The following is a 20572-nucleotide window of genomic DNA, read 5'->3' on the forward strand; positions in this document are numbered from 1 at the left end:
TAGAGAATGTCTATACGTGTGTCTGTGTGTGTTTGTGTCAGGGCGTGTCAAATAGGGTCCGATTAATATTGGCGTACAGATTAACAAATAGGATGACTGATGTTGTGATGATGAGACTAGGGTGAGGGTCAGTGTGCCTGTGGTCAGACTGAGAAACCTGGGGGAAGACACTCTATTCACCCTCTCATCTCTTTCCCCCACTTTTCTCTCACACAAAAAAATCTCCTTCTCACTCTTTGTCTCTCTCTCTCCCTCTCTCTCTCTCAACATTTGCTCGGTATACTTTTTCTCCTGAGAAGGTGGAGGGAACTGTTGTTGATAATACTGAGTATTTTACCCTGTCTGTTGATGACACATCCCAGTGTAATTATTGGAATCAAATGTATCTACATTTTTGATATGGGCGTGATCAGTCCTCGGTTCGAGATTTTGTGGGAAAACACCAGGGCTGAGAATAGTGTATAGTTTGAGTATGCCCAATTGAAATTTGTAATCTGTAATTCTATTAACTAGTGCACAGTGCCCGTGATGCAGTCAGTGAATAAGACGTCAGTGAAACACTCAAATACAGATTCCTGGAATTATAGATAGGGCACAGTGCCCGCAATGATGTCAGTGACATACAGCGATTTCTGGAATTATAGATAGATAGTGCAGTTCCTATGATGCAGCTGGTGATAACAGTTCTTCTCAGTGGCTTTGGTACCTATATTTCTCAGATCACAATTAAAATTCTGTCATCTCTCTCATCACTCACTCTCAACCTCCACATCATCTATACTAGTTGTCATGTAAGACCATTTAAACATATTGGTGAGAAGTCCCCTCCTCTGAATATCAGCTGTCAATGTGATCGATCCCAGAAGTAGAGTGCGCGTGCCCGTGGAAACTTACAGAGTTTTCTGACCCTAGGCTTGACCATATGATTCACTCAACACAGATAAGGTTAAACACATTTATTGCACCTCTAATATGCTAATGGTCAACCTAGGTCAGTTTGTTTACGTAAGCCTAGTGTCATGTGGGGAGGGGGTTCTCTGCTGGCAAGGACTACTAGCACCAGTATTTTCAGAATATAATGTTACATCCTAAATTTCTCTGACAGTTATGTTGATCAAAATGTGTTTTATTGGTTCTCTGTTAAAGTGTCTTACCACCACAAACATCTACACATTTCGTTCATACATGCACAATGGTTGAGACAGTTGTTGTTGGTAATGAGGACTTTAAAGAAGGGTTAACGGCTGAATCTAACACCATGGCAGCCAACAAAGTCAGGGAGGCTTTGCCAACAGAATGGGCTAAATTCAAAAGAACAGTGTTCATGTCCTGTGTTTTTTCTATTTTCAATTTCTACTTATATATATGCACTATATGCATTTTATTTTATAGTGCAGGGCCGTTGGCGTCTCGCGAAATCCATTGTTCAATTTCAACATCAGGGGTCAGATGTCTGAGAGGTTAGGAAATCGGGCTATTAATCAGAAGGTTGCTGGTTTGATTGCTGGCCATGCCAAATGATGTTGTGTCTTTGGGCAAGGCACATCACCCAACTTGCCTCTGGGAATGTCCTTGTACTTACTGTAAATCGCTCTGAGAGCGTTTGCTAAAATGACTAAATGTAAACATCAACATGGCAAAAAAAATGTTTGCTAATGCAAATTGCTCATCCAAACAACTTCACGCAGACAACTAGATGTCTTTGTGTCCTGAGCACTACACCTGCCGCATTTCATCCTCATATAGTGCTCGGTTGGAGATATAATTGAGCCATAGACACACAGAGATTCCTGTGTATAGTAACCAGAACTATAGTATAGTAATGTAATTGGAAAATCAAGAGAGAAGTAATTTGAGCTTATAATGTACATGTTTTTGTTCTAGGTTCTCTCTCTCACACACACTCTGGACCCTATCTTGCACCCAGCCTAATTGACTTAGTCAACGACGCAAGTGTCATTCCTAGTTTGCACTAGACGCAAAGCCGACTTTTCCCTCCACAGACGCACGTCGAAATGACTTTGCGCTCCCGTGGGCGGTTCAGCGAAAAAGGAGGCGTGTTCTGGTGCAAACGTTCCCTGGAGCTATTTTGCAGTTTCAAAAAAACAATTCCGCCACTGACCATGAAAAACGTCTAAAGTCAATGGTGCGTTATTCTGATGCTATTTTAGGGCGCAAGCTTGGTCCGTGCGCACTGCTGGTGAGGCCAGGGTCTTCTATCTGAGAGGCTACGTAGGCTACATTGTTTTGATTTATGGTGTTTTGCATTTCTTGAATGATTATACAAATATTTTCATGAGAAAACTCCATGTATGTGAACTTGATTTGTAACAATTGTGGCAATTTCCTCCCACCACTGTTTAACCGAAACTAATTTGTGGTTTTGTTTCTCGCATCTCCATCAGAATCAGAATTTGGTTTATTCGTCATGTAGCTTATGTTACACAAACACGGAATTTACTGTGGCAGGAAGGTGCAAACATTAAACATATACGGGTCTTAAATTAAGTAAAAAGTACAATAGTTAAACTAATTTCAAGAACTAAACTATTAAAAAATATAACAATTTAAATATATATATACATATATACATATAATAAGAAATTGAAAGAGCAGCATGAACGGGCAATTTAGCGCAATGAGAAAAGGAAAACTGCTCTGCCTTTTCCATACAATGACACTTCTCTATCTGTTACGGCCCTGACTAGAACTGACTAGTCTCCTCGGCTGTGAACCGCTCCTGGCATGCGCCTGGCAAATCCGCCGTTATAATAGCAATCCGCCATGGAACAAGCGCTGCTCTTAAAGGGAATGTGAGATGACGCTCTGATTGGTTTATTGCACGTTACGCCCAAACTACACCCATTAGTAATGTAGCTACTTCAGACCAACCCTTTTTAGACTTGCGCCAGACGCAAAGTCTTTTATTTATTTATTTTATTTACAATTCATCCCGCCGGCAAAATAGCAACCAACCTGGAGTCCCGCCCACAAAGTTACTTGCGCTTTGGGTTTTGATACTTGCGTTTCAGATCGTCAAAATAGGGGGGTCTGTCTGTCTCTGTGTTCTCCTTCTCTCACAGTCTCAGAGGGTAGTGGAACCCTGCTCTCTGTTGACGAGTTGACAAGGTAACTCTCCTCCTCCCTCTCCATACCCCTAGGGCAGGGGTATGGAGAGGGAACTAAAAATACCCCAAATACCGCAGGCCCCCACCCCTTACCCATCACACACAATTAGAGTCTGGTTTCTTACACACCCTCACACACAGAAAAAGACACATACAACTAGCCACGATAGCCCTTGTTAGCGACACCAGTTGATAAAAACAGGCTAGTACATGCACACACACACGCAAACACATGTTCACACACTCAGACAACACAGGAAGACAGACACATACACAGACAGACAGAAAAGCACACAGAGATGGTTCAGTTGAGGTGAGACTGACAGGAGGAGCTGATGTGGATTGTTGTCAGAGACACATCAGTCTGAGTGAGCAGGACTGTGGCCTGGGGATCGACCGGTTGAACACACACCCTCACACATACACACACACCCTCAAACATACACACACATAGAACCTCACACAGGCACACACTCATACACTCACACACAATCACACCCACAGTCAACATCAGACAAACCCTAACACACAGACACCAGCATGAAAATTGAGAGGGCCAGGCAAAAACACCCCATTTGACAACACTGTGAAGTTAAGGAAATATAGAAATCAATAGAAAAAGAGAAGACTTACAAATGTCTGGATGGTATCCTGCTTTCACTCACTAGAGCAGATCTGCAGAGGAGAAACAAACAATAAAACACATTTTAACACCAGCCAGTATTAGGCAAGGAAAAGTCATTGCCATAGAAATGTACAGCAACATGTAGTCTTTCCAGTCCTGTTTGAATAAAACTATTTCTATTCTCTGTTTTTCCTGAGTGTCAGCAGCAGAAGGATCATATCTGTATATCTGTCTGTCTCTGAGCCTCGTAACTCTCTACCCAGCCAGCCAGAAACAATCATGCTCATCAATCCTCCTCCTTTGTGTTGCTACAGGCCTGACTCTCTCCACTGACTCCTTCTTGGCTCTGGTCCTTCCTGTCTACAACCCAGAACTTCCTGCATTAGAACCCTAAAGGAGGCCTTCAGAATGACAAAGTTTATAAGGTTCAGAGCCAGCTGGTGCCGTTAGCCAATTGTCATCTTTGGCTAGACACCTTGAGGTGGATGGAATACACCTTGGTACACCAATGTGTAATGTAATAACCCCACATAAGTGGTGTTAAAAGCCTTAAAAGTAGGAAATTATAATAACCGCCACAACCCTAACCAAATAAGATGCACAAACCAGGTGTTTAATGACTTAGGATGTAGTACAGTAGACCAACATAGCTACAGTGCCATAACAGGTCTAATAGCTGTGTCAGGTAATAAATCAGAAGGTACATGGATGAAACATTTATGTACTTGACCTCTGGATAACTCTTAGGATGTTGGGGCTTGGTAGTGTATTTCAGGAACACTGTCTAGTCAAGACTGCTGACTGTTCATTTATGTCCTGATATGTACGAAGACAGGAGGAGCCAAACAGGACAAGAGACAAACCTCACACACACACATACACACACACACACACACACACACACAGAGGAAGCTGCACGCCTCGGGAGTGTGAGAGTGGGTATGTGTCTGACACAGAGCCAGACATATATCTAATGTTCTTTCAGGCTGTGTGTTTATATGTGTGTCTGTGTCTGTGTGTGTGTTTGTGTGCGCGAATATAAAGGAAGATGTCTGTTTGCCAGTCATGGCCTAAGGTTTTCAACCTCACAAGGGGAGGCAGAGCTGGAAAGGAGGAAGTGTGAAAGAGAGAGCGAGGGATGTAAAAACACTCCTGCTGTATCTCTTCCCATCCCTCTTTCTTGTTCATCCTTCTTTGTTGCCGTAGAAACACATATTGCCCCAAGGAGAGTCCACAGTCGGAAAACCACATGGGGGGTAGGAAGACACACACACATAAAAACACACACATAAAGACACACACAAACACATGCACACATACACACATAAACACTCCAGATGCATATAGATTAATTAAATATAGATTTTCTTTCAGCCAATACTAATCACCGATTATAACCTGCTTCTCATAGCTGATACCGTTAAGATAACCGATATATTCACATTTGTGTTTAAAAAAAGTAACCTTAACCCTAATTTCCACCCCTTGCTGGTGCTATAACTCATTGGAGCATTTCAAAGGCCACATGGCTTTACAAGGGACTCATATGAACATGGTGGTACCAGGCTGGAGTTTCTAGGACATTCAGAACTGGAGAAATCGTTTTTACAAGTTGTGCCATGGCATAAAATGGGGGAGACCCAAACGTTTTCTACTGGGCAATTTCTTTCTTTTTTACCTGCACATGCGGACAAATATTAATGTAAAAAGGATGTAAGGGAAGCTAAGATGTCGTGAGAAAAGATGTACAATGTATTATTCCATAGCTCTGGCAAAACTAAATCTAACTGACTTCCTTACTGTTAACAACAAAAAAGAACTGTTCTGACTCTTCAAATGTCAATCATCTAGACTCCTCGCCGTATCCATGACCCCTGGTCACACAAGCTGGCCATTGGCCCTCCTGTCACAAGCCGTCTTCCCCCTGTAGGACAACCCTCATCTTCCAGCTGTTATGTTATACCTACGCAGACCTTATGAAGGATTTATGACCCAGGCTCCCCAGACCTTATGAAGGCCTTATGAAAACAATATGACCCAGGGTCTCAAGGCCTTATGAAGGCTATATAACCCAGGAACTCCAGGCCTTATGAAGGTTTTCTGAAGGCTATGGCCGAGGGTTTCCAGGCGTTATGAAGGCCTTATGAAAACGATATGACCCAGGGTCTCAAGGCCTTATGAAAGGTACATGACCCAGGAATTCCAGTCCTTATGAAAGTTTGCTGAAAGCTGTGAACCAGGGGCTCCAGTCTGGTGATGCTTCATGTTGGTGCTTCATGCCAAGCAGTGGAGCAGCTGGGGGTTGTAGTTTTCTAGGTTAAGTGGGTCATGTGGCCAAAAGGCATAGCACAGTTGTGGCCTACTTGTGGGGGAGAGAGGAAATCGTTCTGTCCAGCGAACTGCAGTGGAAAGGAAAACATATACCACTTCTCTAGTCAGGCTCCTGGGCTAAAGTGTTCCTGTAGTCAGTCAGTGTCCTCCAATCATTCTGTAGTCAGGGTTCACCAGTCTTCCTAGTCAGAGTCCGGGACTAAAGTCTTCCTGTAGCGAGTGACTACAGTTCCACTTGTGTTCAAAGCACAGGACTAATTAACATGGGACTACAGTACTAGTTAACATGGATAACATGGAGCTAGTTAACAATGGGCTAGTTGTCATGGTTAACATGAGACTAGTCAACATGAGATTCATTAACACTGGACTTGTTAACCCATAATTCACCTGTTGGTTTGTCTCCACCCCTCATCAGGTGTTCCCTATTGTCGTCTGTATTTAACCTCTGTTCTCTGTTCTGTCAGTTGCCAGATCGTCTTGTGCTTCACAGTCGTTTCCAGCATTCCAGATACGTTTTCTAGTATCTTCTGTGTTCTCAGTTTTGATCACTGCCTGTTTAGTCTCCCGACCACGGACCTGCCTGAGTTTGTATGTCAGAGTATATGTGAGTGCTCCCAAAAACACAACTGTACCTTTTTCAGTTACCTCTGTCCCTTCCTCTGTAGCATATTAAACCCTGCCTGTATGGTCGGTGGTAATGCAGTTCCGCGCACTTATAATGCACCGCAAAATATATCAGGAGATTAAGGTGGTAAAATATTGTACTCATTCCCCTTTATCAAGACAAATTTAGAAATAATGTATGTAATGTATGAATGTAGCGGAGACAGCAAGGAATGTCTGTTCAATATAAAAAAACAATATTTTCAGTTAAGTTCAAGTTTGTGAGTTTTCAGTAGTATGAATGCATCGGTGAACGTTTCACATGTGTATGTGTTTCCGATATGTTTGTGTATTGACAGTCTGAAATATTTCCTAAATGGCCCCTCATAGACTATTACTACATCCCCCTATCCGTTACGATCTCAGAGCCTTAACCTTTGCCCCTGTCCATTAATGTTCCTCCTAAGCCCTACCATTCATCCATAGGGGCATGGCGTTAATGACCACTACACAGGTCCTGGTGAGGGGTCATATGCTAATGAGGTCAGGGGTTATCCTGTCTGTAGCCACCATTGCACATTACCCCATCTAATGATGTTGCCTGTTGTCATGTTAACACCTCTGGAGAAAAGCTAATTGGGTACCACCCTGGTGCAAAGACGGAGAGGAGAGGACAGGAGAGGAGGAGAGTTGGGGTAGGAGGGGAGGAGAGTTGGTGGGAGGAGAGAAAAGGAAAGGAGAGAAGAGGAAGAGAGTTGGGGGAGAGAAAAGGAGGAGAGTTGGAGAACAGGAGGATAGGAGTGGGTATCAAAAGAGGGGAGGGACACATCCAAGCTAAGGGTGTCTAATTCCAAAACGATCCCCCTGTTCCACTAAGCCCTCAAGGGAAGGTAAGGAAGGATGGAGGGATGAGGATAAACGAGTGGTTGCTGGGAAGGGGGGGGGGGATGTCATACTTGGCAGGAGCTATAGCTCGATGTTGCAGAATGACCTAGTTTTAACAGAGGAAGATAGAGGATAGGGGGTGGGGAGAGAGAGATAGGGGGTGGGGAGAAAGAGAGACAGATACAGCAAATGTGGCAATGCAAGCAAGCTAGGGGTTAAGGACAGAGGATGAGAAAAAGAGAAGAGACAAAAGATACATTAAAAACAAAATAAGTTGATAAAAGACAGGAGCAGAAGCTGCAAGGAGGGCTCAAGCTAGGGAGAGAGAAAACAGGATCAAACAAACAGAGAAAGAGGCAGAAGAAACAGAAAAAGGGGAGAAGGGGTTACAAAGAGAAGAGAGCAGAGGCCAAGCTGTGTCCATTACTGTAGGAAGCGGGGGGGTGTATGGCCGGGGGATAAAGTGTGTGTCTGTATTTGTTAGTGTGTGTGTGTGTATGACTGCATCTGTGTGTTTGTGTGTGCGTGCATGTGCTTGTATGTGTATGTATGTGTGTCCAGCTCCCCCAGGGATTTGGTGCACACACCAAATATTTCAGTAAGGAAGATTTGTTTGTGACTGATGACACTCACATCAAAACAAAGATGAGACTGACTATAGGACAGTTGGAACTCTGTAAAGAGCTTTCCTTGAAATCCGGTTATATTCTCCCATGTTCCTAAATTGTATCTGCATCAATGTCACTGGACTGGGAGTGAAATTCTGGAAAACACTGTTAACCCATGTCAATGTCTGAACGCATCATGAACAGGAAGGAGAGAGACAGAGACAGACAAAGCGAGAGAGAGAGAGACAGAGAGAGAGAGAGAGAGAGAGAGAGAGAGAGAGAGAGAGAGAGGGGTTCAGAGGGAAAGACATAAGAGGGTAGCTTGAGGTCACCAGGTTAGACACAAAGAGAAAGAGAGTGAGAATGTATGCGGAGAGAATGTATGTGAGAGAGAAAGAAAGAGACAGAGAGGGAGAGAAAGAGTGTGTGTGAGAGAGATAGAAAAAGAGAAAGAGAGATGATTGTGCCAGATGCACTAATGTTGTCTAATGATGCTCCATGAGGTCAGTCCTTCCGGCGAAGAATAACATCTGGTTCAGTGTTCACAGATCAATATCAGTGTTCTCTCACATACACCTGCTCACACACATTCATATCCTCGCTCACACACACACACATACACACACCTAAACACACACACACACTTTGATGACACGTATCCTGCTAACAGAATCACCAATTGATTAATGTATGAATGAATAAACAAGGCCACAACTCTTTCATCCTGTAAGTGACAAATGTGTATGTGTGTATGTGTGTTTTTACATGATCAGAACACTCTACGTAAAACATCGGTAGGGTATTCATAGGTTTGGGAATCTAAACTCAAGACACTGTATGTTTATACCGACAAACACAACCCTCATTCTCATTTGGGTGTTACTTTCTCGTCCTCTTCATTCTCCTCATCCTCTGTATCTCTCTCTCTCCCTCCCTCCATTCCCATCTACCTCCCTCCCCTGCTCCCCCTTTCCCTCCCTTACTCCCTCCATCCCTCCGCCCCCTCCCTACCTCCCCCTTTACTTCCTTCATCATCCCCCACCATCACACCTCATCCAATGGAGAAGCACTCTGGTCGCTATGGCTTCTTAGCAACAACCCCACGAGGGGAGAGGGGAGGCGTGACCCCAGGGGGAGGGGTGTTCCCCACTATTAAACCCCAACATTAGAAGAGTGTGTGTCTGTGTGTGTATGTGTCTGTGTGTATGTGAGTGTGTATTTGCATGTGTGTGTGGTGTGTGTGCATGTGTGTGAGTATGCATGTGTGGTGAGTGTGTGTGTGGGTCATGTCTGTGTCACCTGCTCCTGACAAGATGCATTACAAAGATGTTCCACTGTCAGATGTCTGGTTGCCAGGTTACCGTGAGGAAGGAGGAACACAGATTGTTGAACCTGTCCTCAGTAAACATATTGTCTGGAAGGATATTTACTATGATCCCAGTGATGCAGTTAGACTCACTCAGTTACAATGATCCCATGTGATTGAGTGGGACAGAAAGTGTGTGATTTTTAAATGTGCTCATTATTTCTGACCGCTTTCTGCTAAAAGCCTGTGTGTATGATGTGTGTGTTTCAGCATACACACATACATTCTAGAACTGTGTATACACTGTTCTAGAAACACACCTTTGTGTAAAATAGAAATTCAAACAGTACATAAAAAGTGTTTATGAAAGTGCTTTGGCAGAGTGTGCTACTGGCTGTGTGTGTGTGTCTGTAGGCATGGCTACAAGGCCTAATTTCCCAGCATGGGCCCATCTGCCTGAGGTTAATAAAGCCATTATGTTACTGGCTAGTGTAGACCTGGAGTCCTACCTCCTCTTGGGACACATACACACACACACGCGCGCACACACACCCTATCCACTTATCCCTCAACCAGGTTTTTGTAATTTAATGTAATCTACCCCCTTATGCCTGTCTCTCCCCATCTCTCCTCCTCTCTCTCTCCCTCTCTTTCCTCTATCTCCCCCTCCTCTTTCTTTCCATGAGCTTGTAGATTTACTCCTCCTCCTTGTTCTCCTCTTCTTCTTAAACAGAGGTTCTGATGTCAGTCATTTGGTGCTGAAGTGTTGACTATGTCCTCCAGTGATATGCTTCTCTTGGGACACACACACACACACATCCAGATACACCTATCTATCCTTCCATTTCAACCCCCTCTCTATCACTCCCCTCTCCCATCTCTCTAAATCTGTTCACATATATTACGATCTCTGGCCCTTTCTATCTCTTCTCTACCACTCATTCTTTCCACCCCTTCTCTTCATCTCTCCATCCTTTCACTCCCTCATCATTTCCTTGTTTCCTTCTTAGCATCTTTCCCTCCCACTCCCAATCTCTCCATGATTCTGTAAGTATTGCACATATTACATCAAAGTAGTCTTACTTTCTCTCTCTCTTCCCTTCTCTCTTCTACCTCCTCTTTATCTCATCTTCTCTCTCTCCAATTCACTATCCCCTCTCTCTCTCTCTCTCTCTCTCTCTCTCTCTCTCTCTCTCTCTCTCTCTCTCTCTCTCTCTCTCTCTCTCTCTCTCTCTCTCTCTCTCCATATTTGCATCCCTCTGTAAGTGAGATGTACGTGAATGAGATGTTTGATTTCTGATATTATTTATTGTCCAGTCATAGGGATATTAATTTCCTTCAGTGTCAATTATCCGCAGAATCTCCAGTGTGCCTTGTGAAACTCTCTATTCTCAGAGAAAGAGGACAGGAGAAGAGAAAGCGAGAGGGGTGAGAAGAGAAAGAGATAGACCCAAAGACAAAGAGTGGTGGAAAACAAGACAAAGCAAAATAAAGAGAAAAAGACAGACAAAGAAAAAGAGAGAGGGAAAGAGACCCAAAGACAGAGAGAGAGAGAGAGAGAGAGAGAGAGGGGAAAAGAGAGAGGGGAAAAGAGCGAGGGAAAAAGAGAGAGGGGAAAAGAGTGAGGGAAAAAGAGAGAGGGAAAAAGAGAGAGAAATTACAGACTGGAGAGAGAGGGAGGGAGAGATGGAGGAGAAAGAAATGTATGAACAAACGTCCCTTGGGATGCTGGAGCTTGATGGCTGACATGACAGTGTGTGTGTGTGATAATGTGCATCTGTGGTGGTTCTGGGGGTGTTAAAAGGTGTGAGGGTGTGTGTGTGTAAGGGTGTGTGTGTGAAGGTGTGCATAAGTAAGTGTATGCGTGACTGTGAACATGCTTTTCCCTTTCTGCATTTCATGCATCCTTTTCTGTTTTTGTGTGTTTATACCTAACACAAGCCTGTCTGTCTGCTGAATTGAGTTGTGTGGATGTGTGACAGCTGACAAATCCATTTGTTAGCTTCAGAAATCTCTCCAGGATACAATAACACCGGTTAGAACCCCCCTCGCTTACATACACACACAGTCAGAGGGGCACACATCCTACAATAATTAATTTATGCTTTTCTAGTGATTTGCTACCAATTTATCCCCATCAGCACAAACACACACACAGTCAACTAGACTGAGATAAAGCAGGGTCACTGAGAGACATGCGCAGCTAAACACACAATATTCCAAACACACACTCTACAACAATCAGACCTAAACACACAACAATCACACCAAAACACACTAAACAACAATCATAACTTAACATTTTTTATAATGTTTACCCTTACACAGTCTAAAAACATGGAGTTGAAATCCTGGAACTGATGCACCATTTTGAACCACAACATTATGATCATGGTTCAGTCACAGACATGAGCGCTGTTCATCTCTGGTAGCAAGACTAGACAGTATACACACATTCATGAACTGTTAGGTCCTCTGTCTCCAGCTCCCTGAGATTACAGTAAGAGAACTCTCCAAGCACCACCAACAGCACAGGACAAAGGAGCAGGGAGGAGATGAGAGAGAGAGAGAGAGAGAGAGAGAGAGAGAGAGAGAGAGAGAGAGAGAGAGAGAGAGAGAGAGAGAGAGAGAAGAGAGGAGTGAGGAGAGAGAGAAGAGAGACAGAGAGAGAGAGAGAGAGACAGAGAGAGACGGAAAGAGAGAGAGAGAGACAAGAACATATCCTCTGGTGGAGGGGCGGTTGATCATGTCATTGAGCAGAAAGGTAGACTGGGTAATTTCCTTCCAATGGCGCCCAAAGAGATGCCAGCCTGCACTTGAATAATCCATGCTAGATTTATAGCACATCTGAAATTACACTTTACCTGTAACTGTGACAGAAGGAGAAAGGTCCTTCAGTAAACTCAAAATCATAAAATTGACTTGTGCTCAACAATGAGCCAGGAGAGACTCAATCACAATACTTGCCATTGAGTGTGAAATGGCTAAACAAATTGACTTCAAATACATTATAAAAGACTTTGCATGCAGAAAGACAAGGAAGATGGCTGTATAATAGGCAAAGATGAAGGCAGGTAAATTGCATTTTATACTAGAAAATATGGTGTGAGTGTAGCAGATCTTAGTGTGTCAAATTGTCAAATTTATGTGTGTGTGTGTGTGTCTGGCCCGGCGCCACACAAGTTGTTAAGGCCTCTCAGTTATATTGATTAAACTTTATGTTTAAGTTTTATGTATAAAGATGTATTTGTTTTGCTATCATGTAGTTCCCATCACTGAGTAAGTCTCTCTCAGTTTTCATATGTTTTATGTGGGAGAGAGAGAGCACACAAGTGCATGCGTTAATATAAGTAAAGACCTATTAGGGGGGGCCCATTCACTGGACCTTTTCAGGGGGCCAGGCATTTCTAAAGGCGGCCCTGGTAGGAGTGAGGATGAGGTGTTGTGATGAAGATAAGGATGAAGTGTTGGGGTGTTGGGGTGAGAATGAGGTGTTGTGGTGAGGATGTGTTTCAGAGACTTCAGACTCAGGTTTGTCTTCAACGAGTGTACATTCACTCAGTCCATACAGGCAAGACAAGACAAGCTGAAGAACATGGTGACTACTGACTAAAAGGATCAAAGGTATGTGCCATCTCCTGGAAGGGCTTTTATTTGAAGACTTTGACATGCCCTTTTCAATGAGGCAAGATTAGTCGATTCTGTTGGTTTTCTGTTTGTAAAAAGACAAAGCTTTGAAAATGGGGTCTCTATTGTGAAGACAATGAATGAACTTCCCTGAAAGAGATCATAGAGATCTGTGTTTGTTAGGCTCCTGCCTACTGCTAGAACATTGTGTTAGTGAGTGTGTGTGTTGGTGTGTTTGTGTTAGAGCAGAATGTTTTGTTGTAGAACAGAATGCCAAGCCTCCAGGCTCCTCTCACCCAGCTAGCATCTACAATCATAGTACTCTGGAGACCTTGTTGTATGTTTGAGTGCATGTGTGTGTGTGATGGTGTACTTGTGTTGTGTGTGCAAGTGTGTGTGCTAGAGTGTGGTGTGTGTGTTTGTGTATGTGTGTGTGTGATGTATGCATATGTGTATGTGTGCTTGGGTGAGTAAATGTATGTGTCAAGATACCAAACCAAGGGTTACACTCAAGTTTGGCAGGGGGGAGGACAGGGGGTTATACAGGGGCACTGCAGGAATTTGGCCCCCATAAAAAAGAAAAAATAAGTTTTTTCAATCTTTTGGGGTCTCTGTCAGTCAGGGGCCCTTAGAATCGTCATAACTTTTCCCCCCTATACGGTGCCCTTGGGGTAATATATGCGCATAATAGCTGAGTTAATACTAACTGTCAGTCTGACTCTGTATAATCCTAAAGAGTTCAGAGGTGCCCCTCCCCTTGTCCTCATCACCAGAAACATTCGGACATGAAGGAGAAGCTCAGCTCCTCCGAGACACAAAGAAACACACACAGTGTGTAACAGTTCACCTTATTAGCATAATGAATACTGGTACTGGTAAACAGAACCAGACTGATGGAGTTGATGGTCTGGCTGGTTTGACTAGTCCATGTCTGCACAACCTCTACAACCTAGTTGAAGGAGCAAGGTCTCTAACACACACACCCCTAACACACACACACCTAACATCCACACATGAGAGAAACAGACAGACACAGAGAGAAAGAGACAGAGACAGAGAGGGAGAGGAATAGCAAGAGAGAGGGAGAGGAATAGCAAGACAGAGGGATAGAGAGAAAAAACGATTTACCAGGAGTGGTATTATTTGGCTCTGTTACAGCTGAATGGTCATCAGACAGTCAGTCTTATCCAGAAGGCCTTCTAATAGATCTAACACACACACACACAAATCCAACCAGACACAAACAGACACATCTGGTATTATTGTGGAGCTACTATATGTAGGTTACAACTACTCTGGGCATTTTAGCACATTAGCTCCAGAGTGTAAATCTTTGATATACTGCTTCTGTTGGAATAGCAGACAGTCTTAACCTAGGGGCCTGGTAGTGAGGGTGGATGCACACAAACGTACACAACTGCACACACAGGCACACACATGCACACGCACTCACACATACACACTACTGTAATGTAGGTTAAAGTCGGCTCGTAGATAACATCTGTATAAACCACCTGGGCTTCTGAGAGTCACTACTACTGGGTCTGTTACACCCCCCTTCTTCCTCACCCCCCTCCTCCTCTTCTAGCCCCACCCAAGCCCTCCCCCTTCCCTCCCCTCCTCCAAAACTACGGAGACGCAGTTTTTATATTGTGGCAAGATGCTCAGGTTTTTAACCCTGGAGCAGGTGTCTAACCCTGGAGCAGATCACTACCTCTGTCTCTGACAGGCAGTTGCTGTGTACCAGGCTGTACACAGTGGCAGGGAACGAGGGATGGATAGATGGATGGAAAGAGAAAGGTGGATGGATGCAAGATGGGGTGAAATGGAGGACAAAGGTCCAATGGAGCAAAGAGGGGAGCGAGAATGAGACAGAACAAGAGAGAGAGAAGAGAGCAATTGAGAGAGGGGAGGAATGGCAGAGGAGAATGGTGAAATGATAAACACTCAGCAGCACCTTCTACATCAAGCATCTGACGTTAGAAGAAGACTACCCAGGAACAGAACAACCTCTCCCAGAGAAAAGGGGGCTTTCTGTAAAGCAGAGCGTGTCAGAAATATTCATCTATCAAGCATTGCACAGTCGTTGAACAAGTTAAGAAAGCTTTATTCATCACACGCCATTGTGCTATAAAGTTTGTCTACTAGCATGTTGTGCTAGCAAGCTATTTAAAGAGAACCGCTATGACTGTTATTGGCTAATACATACATTGGCTAAGGCATGCAAATGTCCCATGGCTCTTCTTTCATTGCCTCCCTTGCATAGACCTGGCGTGCGTGTGTGCGTGCGTGTTTGAGTGTGTGTGTGCGTGTGTGCGCTCTCGGAACCCTGTAAGCTTGACCAACTCTTCTATGGCCTCTCCAGAAAGATAGTGGTCAAGCCCAGTCCCCTTGTTTATGTAAGACTAGTGTTACCCAGAGTTCAGATTTGGGGGTAGGCCTCTCTTTGCACACAAATAATAATGAACACACAATCATTCTTATAAAGGATAACAGTTACATCTTTAACTTTTTTAACAGAGCGAGCTGGCAAATATGCTCTAAAGTAGATTTTATTAATAGTGGGTATATTGTTATTATTTGCTACAGAATGCTTAGCCTATCAAGATCCAATGAAGCCGACAGTGTACATGCTTTCGAGTACCTAGGCTACTGACCATTTACAATATGTTGTTACGTCAATTATTAATTGGCATTTAGAACATACTTTAAATAGCCTAACTGTATTGCTTAACGGAAAATAGGACAAAAATATCTGCAATATTACATTTGTTATTAGACTATTACATAAACGTACTCAAAAATATAGGGTTAGAACTTTATTTCGACCGGGGGGGGGGGGGGGGGGGGGGGGCGGACCTGCCCCCACTGCAAAAAAAATCCTAGGGGAAACACTGGGGATGGGGGAGGTTGATTTGAAGGCTTCCATCTAAATATTTGCTGTGAAAGGCCGTCGGTGTCCATTAGAGTCCGCCTCTCTTTTTCCTCACCCTATCATCCCTCCCTCCTCTCTTTTCTGGGTGCATTAACCTCTTCCTCCTACTGCTCAGGAACAAAGGATGGTCAGAGAGCGCTCTCTCTCTATATATCTTTCCATTTCTCTCTATCTGTGTACAGTGCATTGACCCTTATCACTATACCATCTACGCAAAAAAAACTCCTCCTCACTTCCCCCACACAGATGAGCATGTCACACACATGCATACACACACATACACATGTACATACACACATTATTTTCTAAGAACCCCTCTGTCATTATTGCTCCCTTCTCCTCCTACAACACACACACAGACAGGCCTGTCCTTGTGCACCCTCCTACACTTGGTGTTCTCGGTGTGTGTGTATGTGTGTGTTACACAACCTCCTGGTGCCATTGCCAAGATTACAAGAAACAGCTCTGCGTCTGATGGCTACTTGTGTGTGCGTATAAGTGTGTGTCTGTGTGTGTGTGTACAAGGGTGTCTGTGGGTGTGCATATGAGTGTGTGTGTGTGTGTGTGCATTCTGTTTTCTGTCTTGAAAGCAATCTAGGAAGTGTGTTCATGTCAGTAGTGTTCCCTGTGACTGTGAGAGCATTTAAAGCGTCATGCTGTAGTTCTATTCTCCCCCTTAGAATAACGACGTTGGTGATGGTATGCAGGCATTAATATATATTTATAAATGCCTGCGATGCATGAATATATATATCACATATTCATGAATGTAATTAATGATGTGTGTGTGTGTGTGTGTATGTCACTATGTCAGCATTAATATGTGAATAATTAATGTGTGTGTGTTCGTACATTACTATACTATAACATACTGAACCCAGGGATTCTGCAGGACTGGATGAAAAGCTGGTTTCCCACAAGATCTAGTATAGAGCTACTAAACGTACATTGCTTATGTGTGGTGCGGTGTGTGTGTGTGTGTGAATGAGCATGTAACTTTGTGTGCATGTGAGTGTGTTCAAGTGTGTGTTTGTGTGAGTATGTGTGCATGCGTGTGTGCGTGTGTGTACATGGTACTGTAGCATGACAGACAGCAATGTAGTCAGCTAGGGTCGAACTGCAGTCTCTCTGTCCAACACCAGTTCAACAGTGCTGCACACTGATACACACTCACATCCCCACTTCCCAACATACACTCCACTAACACACATGCACACCACACACACACCACTAACACACTCACTCACGCACACACACACGCACACTCACTAGATAAATACCTGACAGACACAGACAGACATACAGGCGGACAGACATGTTGGGCAGGCTGGCAGACAGACAGGCAGACAGACAAGCAGACAGACAGACAGACAGACAGACAGACTTACAGAGTTAGACATATCAGGACTAATGGTGGCCAATGACCCAGCATTTAGTCAGACATATCCAGTGATCGATGGTTCCAATCAACTCTATCAGACAGACTAATCAGAGACTGTTTGTGTGTGTACATGAGTGTATATGTTGGGTACTGTCAAAGGGGGCTCGACAAAGAGGGGCTGTGTAGGCCATAATTAAAACTCACCTCTCATGCACACCATTAAAGACCTTTTGCCTCACAAATACTACTGAAATACACTCACATTCACTACTGAAGTACTCACGTATACTTGTGAAAACGCAACCTCACACCATAACAACTGAAAACCTCTCATAATCATGACTGAGAACCTCTCTTATACCACAGTGAAAACCTCTGACACATACAACTGAAAATGTAACTTCTCACACATACAACTGAAAAATAAATAAGTATAGTATTTTTTCACACTTAAAGAAGGTATAAAACAATATGTGACAGGTGCTGGTATTTTGGTCCTCAAATAGGTCAAGGTAAAGTTGTTGTTGTTTACAGATTCTGAAAGTGCAGATAGCGAACTTTCAAACAATTTGTCACACATTGAAATAGTAAAGCTTAGTACAGTTTACATCAATAAGTATAGAAAATCCCCTTGAATGTCTTTTGTGTGGTAATGGGTGGGAACAAAAGCTGGTTAACTCCACCCCTACCCATCTCTCACTATACTACCTGTCATTTTCTTCCTTTTCTGTCATTTTTATTGCCAACCCTCAGAAACAAACTTACCGGGCTGACAAGTTAGTATTGCTTAATGTACATTAAAATAAATTCCATCGCTAAAATAAGCGTCATAAAATGTGGAAAAGCCTAATATATTAAGCTAAAATGTGTATTACGTTTTAAATAAAATATAAATGTAACACAGTTGTAATTGAGGACAGACAAAATATATTGATTCTATGTAATTCATAAAAATATTCAACCAAACATGCCTTAACAAGCCTACATTGCGGAAACATGCATATTCAGTGATCCAAATAATGTAGTGACACTAACTTTCGTAATATGAATAAAAGGAAAGCAGTAAGCATGTTTATTTTTGTATCCAAGAGGTTGCACCCTCAGGTTTCATTTTCAGGTGTGAGTGAGAGGTTACATTTTCAGCTGTATATATGTGAGAGGTCTTCAGTAGTGAATGTGAGAGTGAGTGTATTTCAGTTTGTGAGAGGCAAAAGTTATTCAATGGTGTGTATGATAGGTATGTGTGAATTATGGCCTACACAGCCCCTCAGTAAAAAATGTATGTTTACATAAAACACGATTGACAAGCTTTTGATGAATGTCATTAAACTGTATAAAAATTATAAAACACATGTTCTGTCTCTTACACAAACATACTCTCTCAAAAACACAGTCTCTCTAACAAACACACACTTTCTAACCCCATGTCCATCTGAGCATCTGACAACGCAAGTGCTTCCAAACAAAGCCCCTTTCTGCCGAGCAGAGACATGAAACTCAAACACATTCATCGTCTCTCTCTCTCTCTCTCTCTCTCTCTCTCTCTCTCTCTCTCTCTCTCTCTCTCTCTCTCTCTCTCTCTCTCTCACTCAATCTCTATCTCACACATACACACACAGAGCAGTGGAAAAGAGAGCTTACCTCTCTGGTGAAAACGTGTCTCCCTCGGCAAACAGTGCATCCCCATGTCAGGGCTTCTCTCTGCTTGCCTCTGTCTGTCTTAATAGCCAGGACCAAATGGACCAACTGTCCTTTGAATCCAATGACAAGGCAAAAACTAAACAGTGAAGCTTAATTCTAAATCTAGAAAATTGATGATGATCTCTCCTCTCTCTCTTTCCTGTCTCTCCTCTCTCTTTCCCTGTCCTCCCTGTTCTGCTCTGTCACAGATCCTCCATCTGCCGCTGCCCCCTCAGCCTTCACCCAGCCCACCTCATGAATTATTAATGACCCTCAGGGCAAACACCCTCCCCCTTTCTGCTCACACAAGCTCTCCTACAGACTGTGCACAACTGTCACTCACACACACAAATACAAACACACACAGCCACACATACAGAGACACACAGCCACACAGATACACACACAGAAACACACAAACAGCGACACACAAGGTAACGCTGCTCAGTTGGAAAAGATACACGCCTGTGCCCTCATGCACACACATGCATCCATGCAGGGGACAAACGTTCAAACACACACGTCGTTCATGCGTGAACACACTCACACACGCTGAGCACACATATTTGACATGCAGACATCATGCATGTACTACTACCCTGAGCACACTATTTCTCACACATACACACAAATATACACACACATACACAAAAACACACACACATACACACATGTCTGTCCATGCATGTGGGGCTAAGGCCTAGCTCTCAGCTGGGGAGGATTGCATCTTTCTCATGACTGGTTGTGAGGGGGGGTTAGAGAGAGAGGGGGGTCAAGGGAGAGAGGGAAAGAGAGAGAGAGAGATAGAGAGAGAGAGAGAGAGAGAGAGAGAGAGAGAGAGAGAGAGAGAGAGAGAGAGAGAGAGAGAGAGAGAGAGAGAAAGGGGTCGAGGGAGAGAGGGAGAAAGAGAGAGACAGAGGGGACCCCTGGCATGGGTGTATCATGTCTATAAGATGTCATAAGTGTGGGTGGCAGACAGTAGGCTAAAGGCATGGGAGAGTGAGTTAACATATAAACAAGTGATAGAGTGTGTGTGTGGCGGGGGGTAAAATAACCCTCAAATAAATTAATCAAAATTAAAGACATTTTCTGGCGTTAGCATTTTGTATCAAGACAAGAAATGTTGGTAGAGTTGTTTCATGCTGTCAACTGTCCTAGCCAACTTTTAGCCCAAATTAATAGATAGCTTGCTAGATAACTGGCCCACTCACTTGCGTGTGCTTATGCGTGTAAATGTGTATGTGTGTGCGTGTGTATGTGTGTGTGTGTGTGTGTGTATGCATGCATGCATGTGTGTGTGTATATGCATGTATGTCTTGTGTGTGTCTATGTATCTGTGTATGTATGTACATACGTGCATGTGTGTGTGTGTGTGTGTGTGTGTGTGTATGTATGTGTGTGTGTGGGTGGGTGTGTACGCAAATCCCAACTGTGGCGTCTTGGTCTGACCTCTTCACCTC

The 20572-nt window shown here is 43.5% G+C and overlaps 1 protein-coding gene across 6 annotated transcripts in view; it reads right to left on the reverse strand.

The window, feature by feature from the left end:
* nfasca (neurofascin homolog (chicken) a) overlaps positions 1-19822 on the reverse strand; it is a 69350-nt gene extending 49528 nt beyond the window's left edge. For all 6 annotated transcript variants that reach the window (XR_006956470.1, XM_047025093.1, XM_047025094.1 and 3 more), the window contains exons 1-2: positions 19074-19822; positions 3762-3803 (exon numbers count right to left, since the gene is read on the reverse strand). The gene's annotated coding sequence lies outside the window, so the exon portion shown is untranslated. The remainder of the gene's footprint in view (positions 1-3761; positions 3804-19073) is intronic.
* Between the last annotated feature and the right edge of the window lie 750 nt (positions 19823-20572).

This window comes from Hypomesus transpacificus, chromosome 9 (assembly GCF_021917145.1).
Source record: "Hypomesus transpacificus isolate Combined female chromosome 9, fHypTra1, whole genome shotgun sequence".
NCBI classification, from domain to species: domain Eukaryota; kingdom Metazoa; phylum Chordata; class Actinopteri; order Osmeriformes; family Osmeridae; genus Hypomesus; species Hypomesus transpacificus.